The 20,299-nt window shown below is 41.4% G+C and overlaps 1 protein-coding gene across 3 annotated transcripts in view; it reads left to right on the top strand.

Moving 5' to 3' along the window:
* PHACTR2 (phosphatase and actin regulator 2) overlaps positions 1-20,299 on the top strand; it is a gene marked incomplete at both ends in the record, with an annotated part of 271,583 nt that overhangs the window by 76,283 nt on the left and 175,001 nt on the right. The gene's annotated exons all lie outside the window — the stretch shown is intronic.

Raw genomic sequence — 20,299 nt, 5'->3', positions numbered from 1 at the left:
TTTTCACCTTACTCTTTCTCTCCTGAATTCTTCTCAACTTCCTGTTTCCTCATTTAGAAGCCATCTGGGGGAAGTAAGAGACTATTCACTTGTGTAAATATCAATGCTTGATTCTTTAGAGACTAAATATTTGTGTCAGCTCTGTCCAGGATTTCTCTTCTTGTTCCTTGTTTCTAGGCTTTGGGGCACTTCACTGCTCATTAGCATCACCATCAGATGAAATAAAGAAGGAAAGGGAGCTAGGACTCAAACTTGAATTGGAAATGAGTGGGATTCAATTACATCTGTGAGGTTAGGAACAATGTGCAGATTTTATTTATCCAAACTAACATGTCACATGAATTATTAAAAATTGATAATAAGAGATTTTGTGCATTAAAAAGTTAATTTCAAAGTTCTATTTCATAGGTCGGGCATCAAGAACATATATAACAAAGGCAAATCCTATTTAAGTGTTAAATGTCTTAAAAGGAAGGGAGCTTATGTTTTTTGAATGCGTGTTATGTTCTAGGCACCAACTTCAGTATTTTATATAGGGTACATCATTAATCTTGCAATCAGTGTGTAGGTAAATGTTATTTCCCAAGTTACACATGAGGAAACTGAAGCTAAGTAAGAGCTCACTAATAAGTAGTGATTTGTAAACTTGAGACCAACTCTTTTTTTTTTTTTTTTTTTTGCGGTATGCGGGCCTCCCACCGTTGTGGCCTCTCTCACCGTTGTGGCCTCTCTCGTTGCGGAGCACAGGCTCCGGATGCGCAGGCTCAGCGGCCATGGCTCACGGGCCCAGCCGCTCCTCGCGGCATGTGGGATCTTCCCAGACCGGGGCACGAACCCGTGTCCCCTGCATTGGCAGACGGACTCTCAACCACTGCGCCACCAGGGAAGCCCGAGACCAACTCTTTTTGACAGTAGCAAAATTCAACCCAGCATTTTTCATGTTGTCATCTTGCTTTGAGAGTGGGAATTCTTCACCTTTGTGTCTTCCATGGCATTGAGTACAGTGCCTGGAACGCAGTAAGCATATAATAAATATTTAAAAATTAAATCGAATGTCATTTAATTAGTTCAGAGCAATTTTTCTAAAAGGAAATTCTTTTTTAAGTGTCAAGGTCAAAGACGGTCTTATATCTAAATGCTCTATTAGATAGAAGTCAGTACATGGTAAGAAAAAAGATAGTTGTGTTTTTTCAGAAACATTCATACATTTATGACAATTTGTAAAGTAGAATGCTTTTTGATAGAGTCCACCTGTAAAATTTATTACCACTATAAAAAGAGTATTCACATTTTTCACTTGAAGGATACGATAATATTAGTATCATTAACAGAAGTTATGAAAAAGGCACAAAAGAATTTTAAAATGATATTTCAATAAAGTGCAGAGACATTAGTCCACACTCTGGGAGAATTTGACCCTTTCATTTTCTTTCAGAGAGATCGTGGTTAGAGGGAAGGTCACAGAATAGTGGTGGCTATGTCTCTTTTTACAACACCTGTGCATAACGAGGTCTTTCATCAGTAACGCTTACATTTCACCTTACTTCCTTTCAAACTCTATACTACCCTGTGAGCCACTACAAGGTTTGAGAAACATGCTATGAAATAATACTCTGTTTTATTTAAATTTTGATACATACGTCAAGAGAAGCCATAGTTTCAAAGAGAGGTTAGCAGGTTTTCCTACTGTTTGATTTAAAGTATCTGCAATTATTTTGATAAGTAGCTCTGAATAGTTCTTTATTAGAAGATAATTCCCTAACATCCAGCTATCTATTCCCCCAAAATTACAGTTTGAATTTCCTCACATAAACCAATTTTTTCCAAATATTTAATCTTCTAATTATGTACAGTAACTAAAATTATGTCTCATTACTTTTCAGGCTTTAGAAACATGATTTCCTTTCCTAGTCCTGGATCATTCAGTCCTGGGGCAGTTTTTACACCTTTACAGGTGTGAAGTTCAAATCTTGACATCTGTTGCTATGTGGACCTGACTGTACAGGACTTGCTTATTGTCAGTTATTTCCCAGGCAGCCTCTACTTCCGCCAAGCTGTCCTACTCTCTGTTCTATGGACACAAACACGCATGCGTGTCTCCCTTTCTTACCCTTGCTCTTCCTATTCTTCCCACCTGGAATGGCCTTTCCTCCTCACCATTCAGTCACTCTTTCTTCCATACATCCAGGAAATGTTTCCTGGTCACTCACTCTGCACCAGGCCCTGTGCTAGTCAGTGTGGGTACAAGTGAATGAGACGGAGCTTGTCATAATGAAAATTCATTCTAGCAGAGAAAGCAGAAGTTAATAATGAATAGATAAAATACTTGGGTTGGGATGAGTGCTGTGAACTTCATGAAGGGGCCTCAGGCCAATTAGGAAAAGCCTGTGGCTTGGCTTTTATTCTACCCATAGGTTTTGGGTGGAGTTGTGGCGTGACAGGACTGATGATTTCAAGGCATAACCATGGGAAGAACAGATGGGAGAGAGGCAAGAATGGAAGCCCCTAAGAATGAAATCCATTTAGAAGGCTCTAGATTGGGGTGTGACAGTGTTGGAGGGGAAAGAGAACTTGACGGAAACCCAGCTCTGTTTCGAGGCTCAGCACACATCCCACCTTCAGGAGATTTTCCCAACTGGTCTTGAAGCCCTGCCTTTCCTCAGGGCACTAACAGAACTCACCGTGCAGCTTTGTACTTCCTGATAGTCTATCTGAGATTACCGCCCCCCCCCCACTTCGTCTTTTTCTTCCCGTTCTTTAAGCATCTTGAGGGCAGTTGACACATCATAGACATCTGCTGTGTCCTCCAAAGAGTTAGAGTAATAGTTCTCAACTCTGGCCATCCAGTAGAACCACTTGGAGAGCTTTTAAAATATACCAATCTCTGGACCCCACCCTGGACAAATTAGATCAGCATCCCTGGAGTGTGGTCAGGACATGGGTGTTTGTTTAAAAGCTCCCGAGGGTATTTTAATGGGCAACCAGGATGAGAACTACTGTTACAGACCGCTAGAAATACCTACCTTGCAGAAGTAAGCAACCACTCCTCACCCCCCTTCCTCTCCCTCTCCCCCTCTTTCTTCTTCCTCATCTCCCTCTTTCCTTCTACAATGAATAGGCCAGTCTAGTTGAGGATTTGTGTTTGTGAATTATCTGCTTCCGGGTCGAATGTGAGGCTGGCAGGGTGAAGAGACCTCCAAGGAAACGGCTGAAAGAAAAAAGCAGAGGCAAGAGACTGCTTCTGGACGACACACCAGGATAGGAACACAGTAGGTTGGACCCAGGCTTTCTGTAATCCATCCTTTTGGAGTATGTGAACCTGATTGAGAAGGCGATATGGAGAGACTTAGTCACGTACTTCTGAATCAGGAAGCGTGTTTCCTCCTCCAGCGTCTCTCAAGCAAATTAAATATTGAGTAACGATTCACCATAGCTGCAAAAATGTTCTCTGGTGAGACTTCACATGTAAGTTTTAACTAATAAGAGGCGTTAAACATCCCTTGTCAAGTTTTATCTAATAGAAGAGTTACATTATTAGACCCCAAAGAACACTGCTATGATTTAATCATCACTGACTGTATCTGTGCTGAGTGGTTGGGTCAGAGCCACTATTAGATACCGATACTATATTGCTGTATCATGTGACTCACCACAGGCATCCTTCTTTTTAGTGATAGAGAGATAGGTCCTGTTCCATCTGACACGTGACCCCCCAAACACACACACACACATACCCCAGAATGAGTTTCAGATCATTTTGAACTGACAGTAACCTTAAATATTAAAGCATGGAGAGGATTTGATCATTTGTTTTTCTGGGTATTTTGGTTAATAAATGGTGCTTTTACAACCCTCAGAATGGGAGAAGATATTTGTGAACGAAGCAACTGACAAAGGATTAATCTCCAAAATATACAAGCAGCTCATGCAGCTCAATATCAAAAAAAACAAACAACCCAATCCAAAAATGGGCTGAAGACCTAAATAGACACTTCTCCAAAGGAGACATACAGATCGCCAACAAACACATGAAAAGATGCTCAACATCACTAATCATCAGAGAAATGAAAATCAAAACTACAATGAGGTATCGCCTCACACTAGTCAGAATGGCCATCATCAAAAAATCTGCAAACAGTAAATGCTGGAGACGGTGTGGAGAAAAGGGAACCCTCTTGCACTGTTGGTGGGAATGTAAACTGATACAGCCACTATGGAGAACAGTATGGAGGTTCCTTAAAAAACTAAAAATAGAACTCCCATATGACCCAGCAATCCCACTACTGGGCATGTACCCTGAGAAAACCATAATTCAAAAAGAGTCATGTACCAAAATGTTCATTGCAGCACTATTTACAATAGCCAGGACATGGAAGCAACCTAAGTGTCCATCGACAGATGAATGGATAAAGAAGATGTGGCACATATATACAATGGAATATTACTCAGCCATAAAAAGGAATGAAACTGAGTTGTTTGTAATGAGGTGGATGGACCTGCAGTCTGTCACACAGAATGAAGTAAGTCAGAGAAAAACAAATACCGTATGCTAGCACACATATATGGAATCTAAAAAACGGTACTGATGAACCTAGTGGCAGGGCAGGAATAAAGACACAGACGTAGAGAATGGACTTGAGGACACAGGGAGGGGGAAGGGTAAACTGGGATGAAGTGAGAGAGTGGCATGGACATATATACACTACCAAATGTAAAATAGATAGCTAGTGGGAAGCAGCCGTATAGCACAGGGAGATCAGCTCGATGCTTTGTGACAACCTAGAGGGGTGGGATAGGGAGGGTGGGAAGGAGGCTCAAGAGGGAGGGGATATGGGGATATATGTTTACGTATAGCTGATTCGCTTTGTTATACAGTAGAAATTAACACAACATTGTAAAGCAATTATACTCCAATAAAGATATAAATTTTTTTTAAATGGTGCTTTTTACATTAGGGTTAATATAGAACTTTTAATGGAAACAACAAAATTCATTAAAACCATCTTTTATAATATTTGATTTAACTGTCTCATGTTAAATCAAACGAGGATCACTTGAAAAAGTGTGGCAGAGGGTTTTAAACTCTAAATGGTTTTGCAAACGAAGTCTCTAGTATCAGAGGCTGCGAGGGGCCCCCTCATCCTGGTTTTGCCTGTGACGTCACCCCTGCATCGACATTCCTCGTATCCACCCCGCCCCGCCCCTCCTGCCCCACCTCCTGCCTCTTCTCCCCAACCCCCTCACTCTCACAGTGGTCTGGCTGCTCTGCAGTTCTCATTACCCCCTAGAAACGCGTAATTTAAACATGCTGATCCTTCTGTGTGGAACCCCCATCGCCGCAATCCCCCTTCACCACCTTGAAAAGCCTTGTCACTGGGTAAGTCCCAGCTCAAGAGTCCCCTCCTCTGTGGAACCTTCTGCAATTTCTCGGGATGGAATTAGTGTTCTCCCTTCTCTACGCCCGAAGAACACTCTCTTATCCCATTCCCACACGTGTCAGGTGCACCATAATGCTATTCTATATGTCTGCCTCTTTGACTAGGCCACATGCACCTAAGGACGGGGCTGTGTCTTCTTCGTAAGTTCATCCCCTAGTGCAGCGTCTGGCAGAAGATACGTGTTCGGTAAGAGGGCAAAGGGATAAACTGGCTGAAATAAAGCCTGAGGTATATCTTTTATTGTGTGCTTATACTTACATAGAAACAATGAATTAATTTTTACTGGCAGTTGAGTGATGTAGTCATTTACCATTCGGACAAGCAGTGGGGAGCCCATCAGAATCACTTATGGAATTAAAATCTGTCTATCTATCTATCTATCTATCTACCTACCTACCTACCTACCTATTGCCATCCCAGGCCCACACCAGACCTACTAATTCAGAATCTCCCATGGGGGAAAAAGGATAGCTGTATTTAAAAAAAAAAATACTTCATGGGTGACTCCACTGTATAACCCTGGTGAGACTCATTGTCCATCTAAGGGACATTTAAGAAAGCTGCTCAGACAGCAAGTTTCCACTGCTTCGTGTGTTTTTGAGATAATTGATTGTTGCCATTTTGAAATCACATTTTTACTAGAATGAAAAAGATCATGTGCCATTTACAAAAGTGCTCTGATAGATCCTATTGGAGACCTGCACTGACCTGTAAATGAAGAAGCATCTCTCAGGGAGACAGTTGCCTGGGAGTGGAGGTGAAGGCTGTGTTCTCTTCACCCTCTCCCTATGGAGACCACTCCCGAGGTTCCCTACCTTGACTGAGACGTGCTTAAAACTTCATCCACCCAACTTGCTTTTAATTTATCACCTGCTGCCTGCCTCTGTGTTTCATATACTTGGGTGTTATTTTCTTAGTAATGGAAAATTGGCCACCATCCATTTTGCAAGCAGCTTAACTTAGGGCATTTTTAATACAGGGATTAAAGGAAAGGTGGCCAATCCTGACCTCTGAGAACTGCCAGTATGGTGCCAGAGTGAAAATATCTTAGGTGTCCCCTGCAAGACTTTAGTCTTCACAGCGCCCATCATGCTTGTCTGTGGTACTTACAGAAGAGATGTTAGTAGGTGGAGCCAACCCATTTGCTCAAACAATATGCATTTTACAACATTCATTAACCTAAGGGTCACTCCTTTAAATTAAGAAAGTTCAAAGACATTTGTTTAAATAACTGTGTGATTATGACTCTAGTTGAAAAAAGCCAGAGAGTTAAAAATTAAAGCCAACTTTGTCTTCAAAATCCAGACTTTGTAGAAAACCAGGAGCCCTGTAGCATACATCTAGAATGAAGCACCACCATTAACTTTTATATTTCCTGGCTTGTGTCAGTTTTTGTCACAACTCTAGCCTTCTATAAACAAAGGTGTCTTTTTTGCTAATGGACATTGGCTTTGTTCCTAGCAGTTCCAAAGAAGGTTTTCATGGAGCCTCAAAACTACAAAAACTCCTAAGGTACTTTTGGGTTCCTGGGTAATTTTAAAAGAAAATCGAGTCCCACAAAACTGTGTTTTAAATGCAGAACGAGAAATAAGTGACTTTTTTAGGATACTGTTCATGCTTCAATAATAGCCCTTTCATCTTCAAAAATGCTTACAAATATAGTTCATTTCTCACAGTTCTCTGGTGAAATATGTAAACATTTCAAGTGATCAGTTTTTCTTTTACAGATATGAAACCAAGGCAAAGAAGTGTATTTATGTATTTATTTTCAGAGATCAGCCTCATGCACAGCTTAACTGCACATGGGACAAGTTGTAATGACATATGAAAAGCATGTCTGGTTGAGGATATGCTTGGCCATTTGCCAACTCATGAGGCATGGGCCATGCCAAATCTGATTCCCATTGACTTTTATGCAGAAGGAAAGCCAAACGCAATTTACCCTTTGGGTTGCATGCATTATTGTTTTCCAGGGAAATGTGGTTATATTTGTCCTGGCCACAAAGGCTGTCTCAGGGGACGACAGCCAAATGGCTTTGGTCACAGTGTCCATGAAACACAACTGTCCCAATCTGTTATCTTGAAGCTGTCTGTACTTGGATATGCAATCTGGGGACCGGGGACCGAGGAAATCAGCTGGAAATTCCAGTAGAAGTTCATTAATTAGGGGTCCAAGCATATGAAGGACATGTGTTGATAGGGCAGGTGGGGAGCAGATGCAGAGGGGGCAGTGCAACCCTCCAGGGGAAGGACAAGAGTATGAAAACGAGGGCAGCCCTAGCATTTTCACACAGAGACTGGGCATGGAGATCCGGTTCTAGAGCAGGGACTGGAGTACTGGGTAGGGGATTTGGACAAATTAGAGAGAGAGAGAGTCCAAAGTAGATGCTAGCTTATGAAAAAGGTCAACAGAAGACGTTGGGAGGACAGCACAGGTTTTATTCTGCCTTAGTCAACAAGGAAAACTCAGGAGATGAGGGATGTGTTCCCACATGCCCCCAGCCCTCTCAGGCCGCCTCATTGTGGAAGGGCGTTTTGTTGCCATAGCTCCAGCCTCTCTGGAACGGCACAGGACTCAAGAGGCCAGCAGCTATGAGGACACTCACCCACCACCAACTCTTGAATTTATATTTTGCGTGGGAATCATTCTCAAATTGCAGTTCTTTCTTGTATCTAGTCACATTTATCTGCCTTCTCCAATTGAACATACTCTAATATTTGGAGTCGTGAAAAGAAACTAGACTCAGAGTCTAGTTTGCTGGCTGAGTTTCTTCCACTGGCTGGCATGGTGCCTTGGGCACATCCATAGGCCTCACTTTCCTTATCTAAATATAGGGTTGATTATACTTGGCTCTAGTATGAGTATAACATAACAGCAGACTCATTTAGTGTCTACATGCATTTTAAATCTTTACAAATATTAACTCACTTGATCCTCACAGCTGCCTCTCAGGTGGTTGTGATGGCCTCCCCCTCAGCCTGCTCTGGCTCCCGTGCCTTCCGACCTTGTGTCTTCAGACCCTCAGCTGTCCCTTTTTGCTGTTTTCAGTGTACTTGCTTCTGGCAGCTCTCATTTCCCTCCCTTTTTATGTGCTGTTTCTTTCTTTTTCTTTCAGTTTTACTGAGATATAATTGATATACAGCAGTGTATAAGGTTAAGGTATACAGCATCGTGACTTGGCTTACATATCTTACAAAATGATTACCAGGATAATTTTAGTTAACATCCGTCATCTTATATAGATAGCAAATAAAAAATGTTTACACGTGCAGTTTCTTATCTTTTGTGGTCTGGGAAACCAGATAATCAAGATTGTTATCCTTTTATCCAAAATAATAGACCCCCATGAGAGCCTGAGTAGTTTTCCTATGATTCATGTGTATGGGCTGGAGTTCATGAATTTTTTACATTTACTTAAGCTAAGTGACAGTTCAGTTTATTTCCTAGTTCTTGACAGAATCTTCAGTGATCTTACCCATGCTCTCAGGATCTCACACAGGGCTTCCCTGGTGGCGCAGTGGTTAGGAATCCGCCTGGCAATGCAGGGGACACGGGTTCGTGCCCTGGTCCAGGAAGATCCCACATGCCGCGGAGCAACTAAGCCCGTGCGCCACAACTACTGAGCCCGCGAGCCACAACTACTGAAGCCTGAGCGCCCTAGAGCCTGTGCTCTGCAACAAGAGAAGCCACCGCGATGAGAACCCTGCGCACCGCAACGAAGAGTAGCCCCCACTCGCTGCAACTAGAGAAGTCTCATGTGCAGCGATGAAGACCCAATGCAGCCCGAAATAAATAAATTAATTAATTTTAAAAAAAAAGATTTCACACAAAGCTCTTGTCTGCTTGGCCCCCACCTGTGTCACCGACACTGTTACCCACCACTAGTCACATAGCCCCGGGCGTGGCACCCAGACTCTTCATCTCATCCCCAACGCCCTGTCCTCTTCTCTGCTTTGCTCCCTGCTCTTCTCCTTGTCCACTGTTCTTTCCTTATTCTTCACCTGGTGGATTCCTATTTGTCTTTCAGGACACGTGGCTCATCTGTCACCATCTGGAAATCCTTCTCCACATCACTGCAGGGCTACTTATTCCCTGAGCTCCCCTGGCCAACATACCATTGTGCTGTCATTGGTCCTTCACATCCACTGTCCCTGTCAGCCAGGTCCGCACCTTGAGCAGTTGCTCAAGGGCAAAGTTCTCTTCGCCTTGGTTTCCTTAAGGCCTGGCACAGTATGTGGCACACAGTAGGTACTTAATATATGCTGGCTGACTCACTGCTTGTGCCGTTGTTACCAAGCTGCAAAATGTTCTATGTCACGCAGTGGTGTATTTATACATGCTCATTATGTGAATTTTAAAAGTTTAAGGAGAAAAGGATAGTTGGAAGGAAGTATAGTTGGAGGCAAAAGTGCAAAGCATGGCTGCCTGCTTGATGATGTTGATACAATCCTTACATTTCCAGATGTAGTTCCTCGGAATCTTGATTTTTTTTTTCCTCTGATTGACATTAAACCAAATCTAGATTTTTTTTTTTTTTTTGCGGTACGCGGGTCTCTCACTGCCGTGGCCTCTCCCGCTGCGGAGCACAGGCTCCGGACGCGCAGGCTCAGTGGCCATGGCTCACGGGCCCAGCCGCTCCACGGCATGTGGGGTCCTCCCGGACCGGGGCACGAACCCGTGTCCCCTGCATCGGCAGGCGGACTCTCAACCACTGCGCCACCAGGGAAGCCCTAGAATTTTTAAATGTGAATTTTGTAGGGATTCCTTGCAGAGGAAGATAAAACATGTAACAATTACAGGAACATGTGTATTGAATTTGATATCTCATGAAGAATGAAGTACTATATACCTAAAGAGAAAATATTTTTTCCCAAGGAGGATCTGATGATATCAAAAGAATGAGGCACATGAAACTTGGCCATAAGTAAGTAGTAAAAAGGAACTGACCTTTGGGAATTCCCTGGCAGTCCAGTGGTTAAGACTCCACACTTCCACTGCAGGGGACACAGGTTCAATTCCTGGCTGGGGAACTAAGATCCCACAAGCTGTGCTCGGGCTCCCCCGACAAAAAAAAAGAACCAGCGTTCAACTTGAAAAGACTCAGTCTCGTGATACTTTTTATCCATTTTTTTATGAACATTTCCAATTTCCTTCCTTAGAAAGAGAAATTCTTTTTCAAAATACCTAAAATATATCAGTGTGCTTAAATGTATTTTGCTCTTAATACGTGGAGGGGAGGAGAAAAACTTAGTTGTAATACCCAGAGGAGGGACAAATATTTCTGAACTATTGTTAAAAATAAGTTAATGTGATTATGGCATATAAAACTAGTTTTGTATTTGTAAAAACAATTTGTGTCTGCATAGGCGATGTCTGGAAAGAGTATATCCCAAGCTATTAGCAGTTCTCAATCCCTGGGGAATGAAAGGCAAATGTTCATATTTTACTTCATACTTTTCGATTTTGTTTGAGGTCTTTTGAGTTTTGCTTTTACAATAAGCATATACTGCTTTTAGAAATGTTTAAAAGCCAATAAATTGTGTTTTAATCAGTTAACTGGAAAGCAGCACATATTATATACTGCCTTGCCATGTAGGACCCAATATCCTGGGTAAACCTCAGATACCAGTGACATGGATTCCAACCCCACAGTAACTTGGGATGAATGGCTGGAAGGTTCTGCTTCCCCACGGCTCCCCACACTGCCCCAACACAAGCTATTATTGAATTTGTTCTTTTATTAATCAGCACTAGCTGTGAAATCTTGTTGATGCTTCTGACCAAGACTCAGCTGTCATGATCGATTTGCGTGTAACATTACCACAACCAGAACACTTAAACTAGATTTTCTTCTATCTTCCTATGCTGAGAGTGGACTTGAGGTTTATGGGTAAAATAAGCAATTTGGAAATATCCACCCGTTTTCATGTTGTAGGGAAGCAGTTTGTTTTCATGGCATGTAGTTGTGTTCAGATGGGAAAACTCCACCCTGTGCCTGCTGGATGGGAGCATTGTGTTCAAACTGTCTTTGAGGGGCTCCAGGCCAGTAGATAGGACCCCAGAGGTGCACTGGATCAGGTGAGGTGCTTCCTAGAAGGGCTAAATCAGGAAGCCAGAGGGTGGCCCAGCCAGGAAGGTGAAGCTGAGTTTATCACTAGGTCTAAGAGTTGAGTGCTGTGATGGAAATGAGAGATAGAGACCACAGTCATAGCATAATGAACCAGGAGTCAAGGCACATACATGTTGGGAGCAAATCTAGTATTATTACCCTGATCTCCTGTGATAAATACTTGCTGAGTGCATTCTTTGTCTCATGTTAAAAACATGGTCACGGGCTTCCCTGGTGGCGCAGTGGTTGAGAGTCCGCCTGCCGATGCAGAGGACACGGGTTCGTGCCCCAGTTGGGGAAGATCCCACATGCCGCGGAGCGGCTGAGCCCGTGAGCCATGGCCACTGAGCCTTTGCGTCCAGAGCCTGTGCTCCGCAACGGGAGAGGCCACAACAGTGAGAGGCCCGCCTACCGCCAAAAAAAAAACAAAAACAAACAAACAAACAAAAAAAACAAAAAAAAACATGGTCACAACTGTACAATAGAATGGGATAGTTTCTGTGCCAGACTTGTGTTTATTTTGAGATATATCAAAGTTTTACCTGGTGACTCAGAATTCAAACTCTACTGCTACATGGACCGTTCATTCAAATAATATTTCATAACTTATCAAATTAAGTGTGTGCTACATATTGATTTCAACTTCATTGGAGCAAGGAGATACAGGCACTTTGTTTTATGTACCCCTTCATATCACATCAGTGTGTCTCTAATGATCTAGTTCCACTAGCAAGTGTGTGAATTTTGCAGTTGTTAACAATGACTGGGTGAAGCTTATTGTTTTGAATTACTTCGAAACGCCTCTTGCTTATACCTTACCTCCTTTAATTATCACAATTTTGGAATGTAATTTAGATGAAAGATATTTTCAACAAATATGAATTGAGCACCTACTGTGTTAGCCACCCTTTTGGCTGCAGAGAACACAGCAGTGGTAAGACATATCCAGTCCCTGCTCCATAGAACTCACATGCTATTGGGACAGAAAGGTAAGAAACAGATAAGCAAATAACTATATGGTATAATGCCAAGTAGTGATAAGAATCCATGAGGGTTGTGCCAGGGTGACGGAAGTTCTGTAATGTAAATTTCATCCCAATGATTGGCCGTTTAAATAAGACTGGCTTACAAAACCCAGATTTGTAAGCACAGCTTTGTAAAATCTTTTATCAGTTTGGTGTAGTTTCAGGTGAACACCACTTTTTCTTATTTCAATTTGCTTGAACCCTTTACATTTCATGCTGTTTTAAGTTTTAAGAAGTGGCCCAAGGTCAAAGAAAAATGCTAAGAATTTCATCTTGTTTTGTGTGACAACAGAATGAAGGTACATAATTACATGACCGTCCCCACCCCTGCAAACCTGCAGTGGCCCAGATTTGTTTGAAATTTAGCACAAAACTGCATTGTTATCAGAGGATGTTCCCAGGAGATAAGAAAGGCCTGGCAGAATTGTGGTGGCAGCTTGATTACAAAAATATTAAAACATTTCTTCCTTAATGACAAAGACCCATTGTTTACTTTTATGAGAGCAAGTTAGCACATGTTTATTTTGAGAAACTTTGGTCTTAAGAGCATATGCCTTAAGATGCTTAAGACTGCTATGCATACTAGTCACTCCGGGGAGAAAAGGCACGTCAGTTAAAGGACAGGGATGGATTTTAGCAAAGACATTAGAATTTAAACAGCCGAAGAGAATTTCTTTCAGCAATTATATTGGATGGTATACATTAATTTCAGAATGTTGATATTACTCAAAACAAATAGGAAATTCTGATTTCCGAGTTGTCTCTCAAGTCAGTTTACAAACTAGACCAAACTCCGTTCATTCAATTGTTCATTAGTTCATTCATTCTGTCCTTCAACAAATGTTTGTGAAGACCTTCTATCTGCAAACATGGTACTCCTTGCTAAGTGTCTGTCAATAAAATAGAGCTGTTGTTTTCCTTTGAGATGACACTGCTGTGGGAAGACAGATGAGTTCTAGAACTGCAACTGTTTAGGTAGCTATGTACAGTACAAAGTGGAAGATCCAGGAGGGAAGCTCTGCTTGACAAGAGAAGCTCCAAAGGGAGGTGACATGTGGGCTGAGGGTTTGAAGAACAGGTTCACTAGGCAGAGGGAAATGTGAGTGTTACAAAGCCAGACTTGGGTCTGCTCGCCCCTGTGCAGTAAAGCCAAGCTACTTACACTGGACTGTGGTGAAGGAAAGTACAGCGTTTATTGCAAGGCATCCAACGTGGGGTCAAGCAAAGAGAACAGGCAGCTCATACTCAAAAGGCCTGAACTCCCCAATGGCTTTCAGGGAAGGGTTTTTAAAGGTAAGTTGAGGGAGAGGTTCACAAGGTGCCTGATCAGCTCGTGGATTGGTTAGTGATGAGGTAACCAGGTGGTATTTCAGGAGTCAACATCGTCAACCTCTGGTTCCAACTGGTCTGGGGTCAACGTGCTGGTGGTCAGCATGTAGTTAACTTCCTCCACCTGGTTGGCGTTTTAGTATCTGAAAAACAACTCAAGGATATGGCTCAGAATATTATCTATGGCCCTTAATAAAGAAATGAAGGTCCTTGACTTTGTTTTATGGCTAAACTATTATTATTGTGTCTTGCTTGACTTCTTTCCTTTGTTACTGCATTTTCTCACTTCTCTGATTAAATTTTGCTCTTTGGAACTTGGGGAAAGCCTAGGAGGCTAAAACTTTTCTTCAAACAAGAGGCAGGGTATTCAGAGTGGGGTGGTCTTTCCCAGGGAAGGCCTCACAGGGTCCTGCTCAGCTTCATGAATTTCTGGCAGTAGTCTCTGACTTTGTAGTTAACACGTTATTATTTTAACAGCTAAGATGGCATGACTCAGTTTGATAACCTATCTTATTCAGCTGACTTGGCCTAGAATGATCTTGATCAATTCCAAAAAATAAATTTACTTTCAGGACATAAATGTTTTCTACCATTAAATTTTATAAATATTTATTAAGCATTAACCGCAAGCAATATGATATGTCACTGTGTAGGTAGCCTTGGAGAATTCAAGAGTCTTCTCATCTTTTTTTTTTTTTTTTTTTTTTAGAATGAGGGAATCTGAGGGTAGTGCCTACTGCCTGATCTTTCTTTCTTTTTTTTTTTTTTTTGATGTCGGGGGTAGGAGTTTATTAATTTATTTATTTTTGCTGTGTTGCGTCTTCGTTTCTGTGCGAGGGCTTTCTCCAGTTGTGGCAAGCGGGGGCCACTCTTCATCGTGGTGCGCGGGCCTCTCACTATCGCGGCCTCTCTTGTGGCGGAGCACAGGCTCCAGACGTGCAGGCTCAGCAGTTGTGGCACACGGGCCCAGTTGTTCTGCGGCATGTGGGATCCTCCCAGACCAGGGCTCGAACCCGTGTCCCCTGCACTAGCAGGCAGATTCTCAACCACTGCACCACCAGGGAAGCCCGAGTCCTCTCATCTTTAAAAAAAATTTTTTTTAATTGAGGTGAAATTCACATAATATAAAATTAACCATTTTACAGTATACAATTCAGTGGTGTTTAGTACCTTCACAATGTGGTACAGCTACCAACTACTCTATCTCGTTCTTTTTAAATTTTATTTATTTATTTTTGGCTCTGTTGGGTCTTCGCTGCTGCACGCAGGCTTTCTCTAGTTTTGGCGAGCGGGGGCTACTCTTCGTTGCGGTGTGTGGGCTTCTTTTTGTGGTGGCTTCTTTTGTTGCAGAGCACGGGCTCTAGGCGTGCAGGCTGCGAGCTTCAGTAGTTGTGGCACACAGGCTCAGTCATTGTGGCTCGTGGGCTCTAGAGTGCAGGCTCAGTAGTTGTGGCACATGGGCTTAGTTGCTCCGTGGCATGTGGGATCTTTCCAGACCAGGGCTCGAACCTGTGTCCCCTGCATTGGCAGGAGGATTCCTAACCATTGTGCCACCAGGGAAGTCCCTCTATCTAGTTCTAAAATATTTTCATCAACAGAAAGAAAACTGTGTACCCACTATGCAGTCATTCTCTATTTTCTCCTCCCCTCAAACCCCTTTCAAGCACCAATCTGCTTTCTTTCTCTGTGGGTTTACCTATTCTGAATATTTCACATATGTGGAATCATATGATATACGACCTTTTCTGTATGATTTCTTTTACTTAGCATAAAGTTTTCAAGGTTCATCTACATTGTAGAATGTACCAATACTCCATTCCTTTTTATGGCTTAATAATATTCCATTGTATGGATATACCACATACTGTTTGTCCATTCATCCACTGATGGACATTTGGGTTGTTTCTACCATTTAGCTATTGTGAATAGTGCTAAATATTGTAAGCATTTGTGTACATGTATTTGTCTGGGTATCAGTTTTCAATCCTTTGAGGGTACGTATATAGGAGTAAAATTGCTAGGTCATATGGTAATTCTGTGTGTAACTTCTGAGGAGCTGTCAAGCTGTGTTCCACAGTAGCTGTACCATTTTACATTCCCATCAGGATATGTGAGGGTTCCAGCTTATGCACATCTTCGCCAACACTTGTCACATTCCATTTTTTATATAATAGCCATTGTAGTGGATGTGAAGTATTGTCTCATTGTGGCTTCGATTTGCATTTCCCTTATGAATAATGATGTTGAGCTTTCTTTCTCATGCTTGTTGGCCATTTGTACATCTTCTTTCCTCTATCTCTGATGGCAGTTCCAAACAAAAGAAGTTATAAAAATGTTCTGAACAAGGATAACCTTGTTAGAATAAGTGAAGTATATAAGCCTTGTTAGAATAAGTGAAGTTATAAGAGGACTGATTTTAGGCAGAAAATAATCACTTCACTCTGTAAATTACAATGTGATTGTTTAAAAACCAATCTTATTATTTTATGTGTATTATATTTATTATTATATTGCACACAACTGTTGTTATATTGGTTAAAATAAGAACTTTGAGTATCTTCTCAATCATAAGCATTAGGTTATTCTCTGCAATAGCTTAGGTCTTATAGAAAGTTATTCAATTTGAGCCAGATCTATGATCCACCCATTTCTTTATAGCCTTTTGAGATGTTGTTATAAAGTTTGCTTGTGGGATAAAGTTCATAAATTCTATACATCCCAATATGTATTTTTTTCTATGTAAAGTATATATGTATATAAGTATATACAAGAGGAGAGAGAGAGAGAGAGAGAGAGAGAGAGTGTGTCTTAGTACTAGGAGGGATATTGAACTTAGATTTCAACAATTCAACTCAATTATTTCAATACAGCATATTTACTGTATTGGCTCACCAGAAATAAAACTCTCTTTCTCTCACTCAGAAAGTGAAAGACATCTTTCTTAATATTTCCAAGGGAAGTTGCTGCTCATTTTTCCTCATTAACTCCGTAAGTATACAAAGATCAGAAGCTCAAGACAAGGAAAGGTCTAGAGCTAATGTTCTTTATCTGGAGAAAGAGAGATACCCCAGCACTATTTGACGCACTGATCAATACCTCACATAGTAGTTTTGTGTATTCAAAAATTTTGCATTGAGCACGCATAATGTTGCAGGAATTGTCCAGGCTCTGGGAATATAGCAGTGAACAAAACACAGAACCTACATTCTGTCAGGGGGAGATAGATACATGAGCAAATATATGAGGTAGTTGTAAGCGTTGTGAAGCAAAATAGAATGAGGTGTAAGGGACATGACAGGGCCACTTGAAGAAAGAGTGGTCCAGGAAGGCCTGTCTGAGGACGTGCAGTTACATGAGGAAACTGTATGGATATCATTAGAAGGGAACATGTCATGGGGCAGGCTTCACCCATTTGGAGGACGGCTTGGAGGTCACTATAGCTGAAGTGACATGATTTCAAGGGAGAGTGGTAGAAGATAAGTTCAAAGAAATAGCCAATTTAGAACAGACCAGTGCTGAAGATTTACTTGGAATTGCAAGGATCAAGTTTATCTGTCCTTGTGCTGGGAAGCAATTCTAGCCTCTGGTGGGGTAGAGAGTATCCGTATTAGTTTCCTGTCCTTGCTGTAACAAATTGCTAGAAACTTAGTGGCTTAAGCACCACTAGTTTATTATCTTACAGTTCTGGAGGTCTGAAGTCTAAAATGTGCCAGCAGGGCTGCTTTCCTTTGGAAGTTCTAGGAGAGAATCCATTTCCTTGCCTTTACTGGTGTGTAGAGTCCACCCACACTCCTTGCACATGGCCCCTTTCTCCATCTTCAAAGCCAGTAGCATAGCACCTTCTCATCTCTAACATCTGCTCCTGTCCTTACATCTTCTCCCTCTGATTCTGACCCTTTTGCCTCCCTTTTATAAGGACTCTTGTAATTAGATTGAGCCCACCCAGATAATCCAGGATAATCTCAATCTCAAAATCTATTTAATCACAGCTGCAAAGTCTCTTCTGCCATATAAGGTAACATAGTCACATGTTCTAGGGATTAGGATGTGCACATCTGGAGTGGGGGGATGGGAGAGCATTATTCAGCTCTCACTGTGGTCTTTCTTGCTTCAGCAAAGTCTGATTTCTTTAGCAGTGCCAGTCCCAACCCTCACCAGACTGTATTTTCATTATTGAAGGTTTCATTTTTAAGGATTTTTCCCTTCACTTTCTGGCCAGTGGGAAAGGAGATAAAAGTTTAAATCCATTAGAATTTTGTTGGACTGCAAATGCATAAGGGCAAAGATGGCCTTATCCATCTCTTTATCACCAGTGCCTAAGAGAGGTCAAAGTACATGTTCAATCAGTATAGAAGGTGGTGGTGATGATTATATTATTAAATGAAGGAGGGTGTAATTTTATAATTTTCTTAAAGATGCCCATAGAAATGATGAGATTTTTTCAAGTATGAATACAGATCTATTATGTGAAAATCATATTTATCATACATCCTTTCCCTGGACAGCTCTCTGGGGGAAAAAAAAAAGGCTAGAAAGTGAGAGGGACAGAATTTTACCATCTCAGAAAGAAAAGAACATATTTCTGGAACCCAGTCTAAATTTTCCTTTCAGTGGTATTTTTAAAAACAAGTGAAGTTTCAGCATTTGAATTTATATCAAGCCCCACTTTTGGCAAGGAATCAGCTACATATTAAATTAGGTACTTTGGGCTTTATTCCAAAGTAACTAACACCTCTCCGTGATGGAGAAATACAGTTTGGCCTCAAAATGGTACCTCCAGAAAATGTCCTTGAGTGTTGGGATGGAAGGTGATACAAATTAGTGAGAGCTGTGGATATGCAGAGGCAAAAAGTTTTACCAGCCACTTTATGGGGCATGAACAGGCTCCACCGTGTAGGTGGCCTTTAGCTTGCAGTGTTGTGTCACTGCATGGCAGTCTTGTGGAGTTGTTTAGTGCTGAGTGTGCTGCCGGGGGAGGAAAAGTTTCCAAGGAGACACTTACTGAAAGGGAGCCCAAAACAGAGCAGTGTGCTCTTCCAGGACAAGAATTCTCAGCCCTGAGATAATGAAATTCAAATTAAAGGAGCGTTCAGACTGCTGCTCAGATTCATCTGGAGTGTTCTCTGCACTGTGTTATTCACCGCTGGGAACAACCTGTAAAATGCGCCATCTGTAACATGTGGCATCACAGACCTTTGTCAGAGAGCAGACTGCATGAGCTGAGCTGACCTCTGAAAAACAATCAACTGTATTGCCGCTCCTATATTTTCACCTTCTTGTGGCTTGCATTTTCTGCTAAGGTAATCTCTGTGACAAGAGGATGATGAAAATTTTGGATGCATGACCAAAATAACTTCAACAATGGGATTTGAATCTTTCTTTCTTATCATAGTAAGATGAGTATTCATAAATATTCTTTATTTAAGATTCAATAATTAAAAGTCTTTATTTTACTATCTTTTGAAAAATCCTCTTGTCTTGTACGGATGCAAACATTCAGGAAATTAAGTATGTCTAGGAAGCCACAGTCAGTCATATCAGTTCTATCTAATTTTAGAGGAAATTTAAGAATATATTTGTTAATATAGCAAATCTTTGATTTGGTGACGTTTAAGCTAATTACAATGGTAGGATCTCTGTAAATACTACTGTATATCCAGTTCCAACTCATTTTACCCACATTTTATTACTAAACATCTATCCCCTAATTATAGCTCAAAAAGAAATACTTTGTAAAACTAATGCTGACTCAGTAGACGACTATCATTAACCCTTCATGGGGGTTGTTACATAGATTAAATGAGTTAATATTAGTAAAGCCCCATTCCTGACATATTTATAAAGTGAATAAAGATCATGAGAATGAATTCCACTTATGCAATACTCTTGGTAAGACAAAGTAAATTCCTTTGTTTAACGGAACTTAATAAAGCAGGTCTGCATCATACTTAATTCACTTGGGTAACAGTGGGAATCTTTTACACTCCAAGTCTCTCTCACAGTAAGTTACCCATAGGTCTTCTTAATAAGCAGTGCTTCGTGTTTTTTGTTTGTTTGTTTGGTTTTGGGTGGGTTTTTTTTTTTTGGCCACGCCTTGTGACTTGCGGGATCTTAGTTCCCCAACCAGGGATCGAACCTGGGCCATGGCAGTGAAAGCATGGAGTCCCAACCACTGGGCCACCAAGGAATTCCCAATGCCTCATGTTTTTAGTGGTTACTTGAAGCAACTCAAGCTATAAGAATGTCTTATACCACAAATCCTTTCTTCTCTCTTTTCAACATCAGCCTTCCTTGCTGAAAGTCATGAGGCAGGGATTAAAGAACTTCTCGCAAAAATGGAACATCTTTCTTAGGTTTCAATAAAAGTTGCTGAGTTTTTTTTAATAGTATCTAACTC

The sequence above is a fragment of the Mesoplodon mirus genome (assembly GCF_964341445.2).
Source record: "Mesoplodon mirus genome assembly, chromosome: 10".
NCBI lineage: Eukaryota > Metazoa > Chordata > Mammalia > Artiodactyla > Ziphiidae > Mesoplodon > Mesoplodon mirus.
The sequence above is the reverse complement of the archived record's forward strand: the minus strand, read 5'-3'. Positions and strand labels throughout refer to the sequence as shown.